The 8,176-nt window shown below is 33.8% G+C and overlaps 1 non-coding gene across 1 annotated transcript; it reads left to right on the top strand.

The window, feature by feature from the left end:
- The first annotated feature begins 4,184 nt into the window (after nucleotides 1-4,184).
- On the top strand, nucleotides 4,185-4,295 carry Trnai-uau (transfer RNA isoleucine (anticodon UAU)). Its single transcript has 2 exons — nucleotides 4,185-4,222; nucleotides 4,260-4,295. It is a non-coding gene; the product is annotated as a tRNA-Ile (tRNA).
- The last annotated feature ends 3,881 nt before the right edge of the window (nucleotides 4,296-8,176 follow it).

The following is an 8,176-nucleotide window of genomic DNA, read 5'->3' as shown; positions in this document are numbered from 1 at the left end:
AAAAATAGTCCTAAATGTTCTACCGCCAGTCCAAACGTTTGGAGTTTGATTTGAATTTCAGTGGTGTTCCAAATAAGTTCCAATATTCAATGTGCTGAAGTGCCTTTAGTCTCGAACGTGTTAATGCGTCAATGGCCTGAAATGTGGACATGTTATCACAGTCTTTTGATGTATCTCAATGATATAATCCAAAATGTCTGTGTCTGAATTCACTATAATTCCATATTTATGTTCCAGTCCAAGAATATTAATGACAACCTTGTAATTCCAGTGAATAATAATTTGAATAAAATAATCCACCCAAATTACAGAATAAAAAGAAACCCACAAGAAGACTGATTCTGCTTTGAATTGTAAAACAAGAATGAATCATCCTAATATAAACAAGTTCATACACCCCTCTATAATTACCTTTGTTGCGAATACCTCTTTCCGGAAACATTCTCTCAAATAAATAGAAAATGTTCTTTCTGGAAGATTCTAAGGTGAGAATCAAGACTGTATCTTTAAATCAAACTGAACCAAAATTGTGGACAATTAATAATGATCTGAATATTTGATATTTATTTCCTAGAGAAATAATAGCCATGTATTATGTTACAAAATAAATGTTACTGGTCAGGTCCAGCACTAACGCGATTTTGGACAAAGGTCAAATAACAAATACAGATATGCATACCATATATTCATGGAAGAAACCAACAAATATTTTAATTATGCATAACTCTCTGTCTCTCACTATTTGTGTGTGCTTGTGTATGTGTATGTGTGTTTATGTATTTGTGTGTGTAGTTGTGTGTGTGTCGGACGTGCCCTAAATTGTCATTAATGTCAGTGTTCAAAACCAATGAAGTTATCAAACAATTTACAATATATATCAATATCTACAACATATTAGTGATTATATTGCCATCCAACCAGATCTCAGAATGAAGGTCCAACCAGATCTCAGAAAGAAGGTCCATCATTAAAAATTACACAGACGTCTGATAACATGAGTATGGTGAAAATTTCCTAATTGAATTAAATTGTAAATACTTGGTGGATTCCAATATCGACGATCTGTTTAATTTTAAACAGATAATAGCTTTTACTACCAATGATGAAGTGGTATTTGTCTTCCAGTACATGACAAAAAGCACACAGTCTGTGTTCATTAGGACTTACGATGTGGTCTGCTACACTTACCAATTTATATACGCATATTATGTAAACGTGTTTTATAATACTGAAATGTATGCATTGAAAGGAACTTCGTTATTCATCTGTCGTAGATCTTGAGGATTCCTCCACAACTGAATGCACGGACCCCACGGGTCTAGTGATCTAAGACGCTTGCCTTGAAAGATAGCCATCAGATCATTTCTGTAAAGGGTTAAAGTCTCGTCGGTCAACGTCGTTATACGAAAAGCTTGAAAGTTGCTTTCCATGGGTCTTTAGTTCTTTTTCAGGTTTCACCAAGTTTTTCCTCCACCAGATCGACATGCCTCCTTCAATAGCCTGTCAAGTTTCGAGAAATAACATTAAATCCGCAACAACAACTATCTGAGATTGCCAATGTTTGAACAAACTGGTCAGCTAAATGTTGTTTGACAAATGATAAGAATACATTTGCATTGACAACATACTGGCTGATCCACGCTTTACCAAGCCATATATTATTTAATAGGTATCGTACCAAAATACCCACATTTTCTGTGCATGATATTGTTTTACATCAATCAATACGTAACTGTAGGCAATACAAGTGTTTCCAATTACTAACACAAATAACGTTTGTCCAACACTTCAAAATATAGTAGTAGTACGACTCTATGGTCATAAACTTAGTAAGAGAAAGAAGTAAAACCAACAAGTTCAGCAAAATTAAACAAATAGTTTAATTCTCTAATATATGAAATGTCAGAGGACCTTACACTATTGCGCATTAAATTATAAATAATCTTAATATTCATATAACAAATCCATATGTATGGGGGTTTCGAATGAATTTCAAAAGTCCGGAATGTGTTGATGCACCAATAGCCTTGAATACTTTGATGCTTCAAGACTTTTCTTGTATCACAATGATATAGATCAGAATGTCTTTGAAAGATTTCACAATAACCCCAAAATAGTATTAATCCAAGCAATGAACACTTTGTAATTCCAATGAACAATTTGAATAATTCCTCTCATATTATAACTGAATACAACTTGAATTGATTCCACAAAGACGGATGCTAAGATGTGAATAAATAATCTTGTTAATCTCAACTTCATATACATCCCAACTTAACCCGTGACGCATTAACCTTAATTGGAAAACACCCTAAATGATAGTCATGGGAAATTAAACCAAACAGTAAAGAAATTCATTTATAGAATCTTCTATGGCCATATTCAAGGCAGAGTCTTGAACCCAAACTAAAGTAAACAACCTAGTTATAGCTCATTAATTTACTGACATGACAAGCAGCAGGTACGCATCACAACGTTATCTTCAGTGATGGACAAAGTTCAGGTGCACATCGTAAATTAAATATACATAACGTACTTATTCTCTCCAATTCACAAAAAAAAAACAAAATCATTTTCACTACATTGAAACATTTAATGCTTTCATTTCAGAAAATTGAAATCGTTTATCCCAAATATAGTTACTGCGAATAAGCTCCCTACTTAAGCACTATAATTAAATAATTAATTCTTGGCACGACAAGAATATAATTTAAATAAATTACACACTACCCGAAGATATGTACATGTTCGTAGAGGAAGAATAAAAATATTTAGAAACATGATCATTTGAAAGTTCAAATACTCAGAGCATACATTTCGTCAAAATTCGAATCTTTTTCGTCAGCGTCACACTGCCTTCATCAGCAACTAATGTTGATCGAATTCTGAAGAAATATATGCTCTGAGAATGGGAAATAACTAATGATCAGGAATTATCCAGTGGAAGGAAGCAAGCAAACATCTCAGTTGTGTTTAGAAACATAAACAGCAGCTGTTTGTTGTGCTTTATTAGACGCCAAGTAAAGAATTTTTTTTACTATTTATATATCCAAAATGCTCTTAGAAGACTTTATCTATATGACGAATTGATCCCTTTCAAAATGTCATAACTTCCGACTTGTTTGCTTTTAAGTTTAGGTGTCACTTATTACAATAGATGCAACATTGCACCGTCTGCATTCGGTAGGTTTTAATAGTGGAACGCTTATTTCGAATTGTTCTTATCGTTTCATTCATTTTCCGTATTGTGATAAACTTAAACTTATTGTTTATACGATATTTGTCAGAAATAACAGCTTCATTTCAACCAGTAAACAAAAGAATAGTGACTATTCCTAGATGAGTGTGATTAGTTCAAGTTAAAATAGATGCATGCAACAGGATTTATTTTTAAATGTCTGAGCACTGAAAATAATCACTAATGAAGGCCAAGATAAAAGTCGCTCTATTATTGTTACCACATATATGCCTGCCATAAGGTTACGATAATAAACCCCTTCTGGATAATGACGTTACCGCTGTAAAACTGGGTGGTGGGATGGTGCTAATTAACTGACAAAAGTGTAGGTTCGGAATGTTGGCCAACTGTTCAAAACAATGTAATTTCGAATTATGTGCAGCCAAATGCTAATAACCATGTTTCTTATTATTCGAGATACCTTCTATTAAATACCACAATCACAATGGACCCATGCTGTGCAGTAATAACCTGAACAGAAATTATTTGATATAACTGTCTATTTGCTTCTAATTTAAGTCAGTCTCGAATTAGTAATATATCACTTTGATTCGCTAATAAAATAAAACGTTACCGTTCTAAATTAACCGTTCTTAGGTTGGTATTATTTATGACGCATAGGACCATTTTGTACTAGCGAGACTTTAGTGTACAAACGAGACTTTATATGAAAGAAACATTATGACAGTTACATATGGAAAAAAGATTAGTTCAAAAGGCAAAGTTCCATTTTATGAGATTATTTGGCACAAACACGATACTATTTTAAACTAGAATTAAATTTTTTCATTTTGCTTAATATCAGTTGTGTAGCTTAAACCTCCTTGATCTCATTTAATCCCAATCTGAGGCACAATTATATCCCTATCATGATGTGTGAGGTACGAAACACCATCAATAGCAACATTCTACAATATCACTGCTTAGTCATATGTCGTATGTAGCTGCCCCGGTGGCACAATCGGTTAGCGCGCCGTACTTATAGACAGTATTCTCTCTGTGCTCGACACAAGACTAGGTGATGCGGAGGTTGTGAGTTCGATCCTCACCCGGGGCAGTATTGTTTTAGCTATCTATACATCATTATTTTTCATTACTTGAAGTGACGTAGATCTTCAAACGGATTGTGTGTGTGTGACTTAGATTTTTTACGTAGCTTTAAGAATTTTCCCGTCATATCGCTATGATGTCTGCACTGTGGCAGTTTAAAGTGGTGTCTAGCACTGGGGCATCATGCCTCAGACATGTAGCATGATGTCGTACCCAGTCACATTATCCTGACACCAGGCCGACCAGTCCTAACACTAACCTCTTAATGCTGAGCACCAAGCGAGGCTGCTGTTAGTAACATTTTTGTAAGTCTTTGGTATGACTCGGCCAGGGATCGAACCCATGAGTATCTGAGGTTTAAGCTCTAACCACTAGGTCACCGGAGCGGTCTCAAACGGACTAAACAATAGATGCTTATGTAAACAAAACATCAAAACTTAATATTATAAATGCTGCAAATGGTGATAACCAGATCTATATTTTTCGGTATAGACCCGTCCATGATGCAAGATTGTGGTTAGAAAATAAAAACTTTATGGACCTCGTCATTTCTTTCTGTACATTTGATTGAAACGTGTTTTCAAGTTGGCAGCTAAAGAACCATTTGCTAAGTTTAGCACTGAGTGTTCCAAAGTCAACTTTGAAACGGACATAAACAACATCAATATAAAAATGTATCTATAGCGCTTAATTACAAACAAGATATGTCCTGCAAGCATTACTGTTTAGAACTAAAATTGTACTTTTCATTATCAAACATTCATATTCCTCCAAACCCATATATATTCTATTTTAGGGTCAGCCATTTCTAGAATGGCTCTCATTTGCTGTATACAATTAGTGGTGTAAGTCCTACAGGTGAGTTCCCGGATGTTAATGTTAAAAAATGATCTTACATCTACTTGTTAAGAGTCAACGGTATGATATCAATATGATAACTATATGATAAGAATATGATAACGATATTATAACAATATGATAACATCCATGGCTGGTTCGCTGTAAAAGGCAAGCTTACAATCAAACACTGGTTAAGGAATTGTACAAACAATACATCATCATCATATCGGACCAATAAAATAAAAGAAATCATTTCCCGTAGCCTCCAGTCTTTGTCATTAAAATGTTAAGATTGCATTTATTTTCAAAATCTTTCACATTAGAAAAACAATTTCATATTGTCAACAAATAGGTACATTTCAACGTCAGAACCAGATAATTATCCAAGTACAGTATATTCAACCTTCAAATTAGTGCTTGAGATGGTACACGAATGATACATGCATATTACTTTAGCTAATTCTGTTATATTTTCTTTGTCTTGTTTTGTTGATTTTGATTATTTGGTGGGGTGGTGTGCCTAAGGATGGTAGATAATGTAAGAGATTTAACATAAGCTATAATAATGACTGTGAGTAAAATGGGGAAACATTATGCAAATGAAACAATGACCTCCTTTGTGAACTTAACATTATGAATGACACTACGGCTCCATATAAAAATTTGATATTATTGATAATACCATTGGGTTTGTTGGAATTTGACATGACGAGACACTGTATGCTTTTTAAAATTTGTAAATGCTAAAGCGAGAGAGAGAGAGAGAGACAGAGAATTATACACCAATATATATATTCTATTATCATGCATCCTGAAGTAGGATATGAGAAAAGCACTTATTTTCTCTCTATCTGCTATATATTGTTACCATCTATATACATTTATATGTACCTAGAGTTCCGAATTGGAGCCCTACATGATTGTGTATTAGATGAGAGTTAATTACTGGAATGACACTCGGGTGTGTCTGCTACCACCGTTCCGGGACCCCAATACCTAGATTTCCGTGCCACCATTCGATTGAACGTATATTATAATTTTTCTTGCTCAGCTGCTGTAGTCATAAACGTAACGCAATTAACCTCAAGTCATTGTTACGACAGACCCTTATTCCTTATGATCATTTTAATCTAAATACTAGATGAAAATTGCCGATGTGTGAAACGGAACTGCTAAAATGTAAGAATTGATTCACTTCATAGAAGTCTGGGAGTTTCATTAGAATAAGTCCAACAGAACAGAGGCACTAATACTGGGTGAGTCAAATATAATTATAAAACAATTGCCTTTTGTATTGATGGCCAGTCAGATGCGCTTGTTTGACTATGAAGTCATTAGGAATTTATCTGGGACCTCCTATATTGAAAGGTATCTTAATTATTGTTAATGTAACAACACATTATGTTACTAGAGAAGTTGATTTATGGATATCATCCACACACCCAAGAAAATAATTTGGTTGATCGAGTTTAGAACTAGCTTGAACAAGTTTTGGTTTTATTTGAACGACTTCAGATTGCGTTTAAGGGACTTTTAAATCTTGTTTGCATGAGATCACGATATGCTTGCACGAGCTTAGTTGGAACGAATTTGTAAGTTGTTTGAATGAGACGAGTACTTACTTAAAACACTGAAAATCTCTTTAAACTAGTTTTAATCTCGTTTGAAAAACGTAATAAACTTGTTTAGATGATTTTAGAATTCGTTAAAACTACTTTCAATGCCATTTTAATGAAATTCCTGTGTGTTTTGAACGAGACTGTAAATCATGCCAACAACAACAACAGGAACATTGATTCATCGCGTTTTCCGTTAGTGATGAAGAAAGCTAAACATTTGTTAAGAAAAACGCTTTCCAATGCATTGAAGACAACAGCAAATTGGACAACTATCCAAAGAGCGTTATAGACACTCGTATCAATCAATTGTTAGCACACAGTAAGAGGTACACGTTGAAAGCAGAACGAGTACAAAGATGGTTTTAACTGACTAAATTCGAGTACAATAATGTCTTGCAATGACAAAGAAAAGAACTCTTCTTTGCTGATTTTAGAATCATAAAATTTGTAACACGCCACCTTTCTTGGCATATCCGCATCAATAGGAGCTGAAGGAGGAGTGCCATGCGTAGCTGTAGGCACAGATGTCCAATTTGTGCTCGTCTTCAATAAATTGGGAAGTACCTTTCTTAATTCAAGTTTCGATATCATCATCACTAATGAAAAGCAAAATCAATCTGGCTCCATGTTGCTTTTGTCATGTTTAATAATCTGTTTCGTATTGTTGGCATGATTATCAATCTCGTTCAAAACTAACAAGAACTTCATTTTTAAATGACATTTAAAATAGTTTTGGTGATTTCTGAGCTCATTCAAACAAGTTTATCACGACATTCAAACAAGATAAAACTCGTATACAAGAGAATTTTAGTCATTCAAAGTACTTATCTCGTTCAAACAACGTTCAAATTCATTCCAAAGAGTTCTAAAGTTGGTCATATATCTTCTGAACTCGTTGAAATGAGTTGCAAAAGTCATTTCAACGATTTCTGAGTTTCTTCAAAATGCGTCAAAACTTGTTTAAACGAGTTATAAACTGAACAACAGACCTATTTGTTTGAGTGTGGAAAATATGTCCAGACTTTAATTAGATGAATCAAGTCTTACTAAATATTTAGTTAAAATAATAATATGCTTAAAACAATATGTTGGTACACAAATCTAGAATGTATATGAAACTGCATTGTCAACATCACATGTCTACATCTATAAGTACGTTGATATTAAATGTACCGTGCAATCCTGCAATAAGTCAAAAGAAATAGATTATTTTCTGAGTCGTAACAATATGTATATACTTTATTTTATCACGCATTCTGATCTAGGATGCAGAGATACACTTTCCGCACTATCTTCTGTATATTTGTACCATCTATATTAATACCCAGGCGGCATTGAAATGAATCAATCCTTCCTTTTTATTAGTTTTGTTTCAAACATGTGCAATTTCTATCTTGTAATGAAAATAAATTAATAGTGAAGAATAATT

Source organism: Sinohyriopsis cumingii, chromosome 18 (genome assembly GCF_028554795.1).
Source record: "Sinohyriopsis cumingii isolate HCF-2022 chromosome 18, ASM2855479v2, whole genome shotgun sequence".
NCBI lineage: Eukaryota > Metazoa > Mollusca > Bivalvia > Unionida > Unionidae > Sinohyriopsis > Sinohyriopsis cumingii.
The sequence above is the reverse complement of the archived record's forward strand: the minus strand, read 5'-3'. Positions and strand labels throughout refer to the sequence as shown.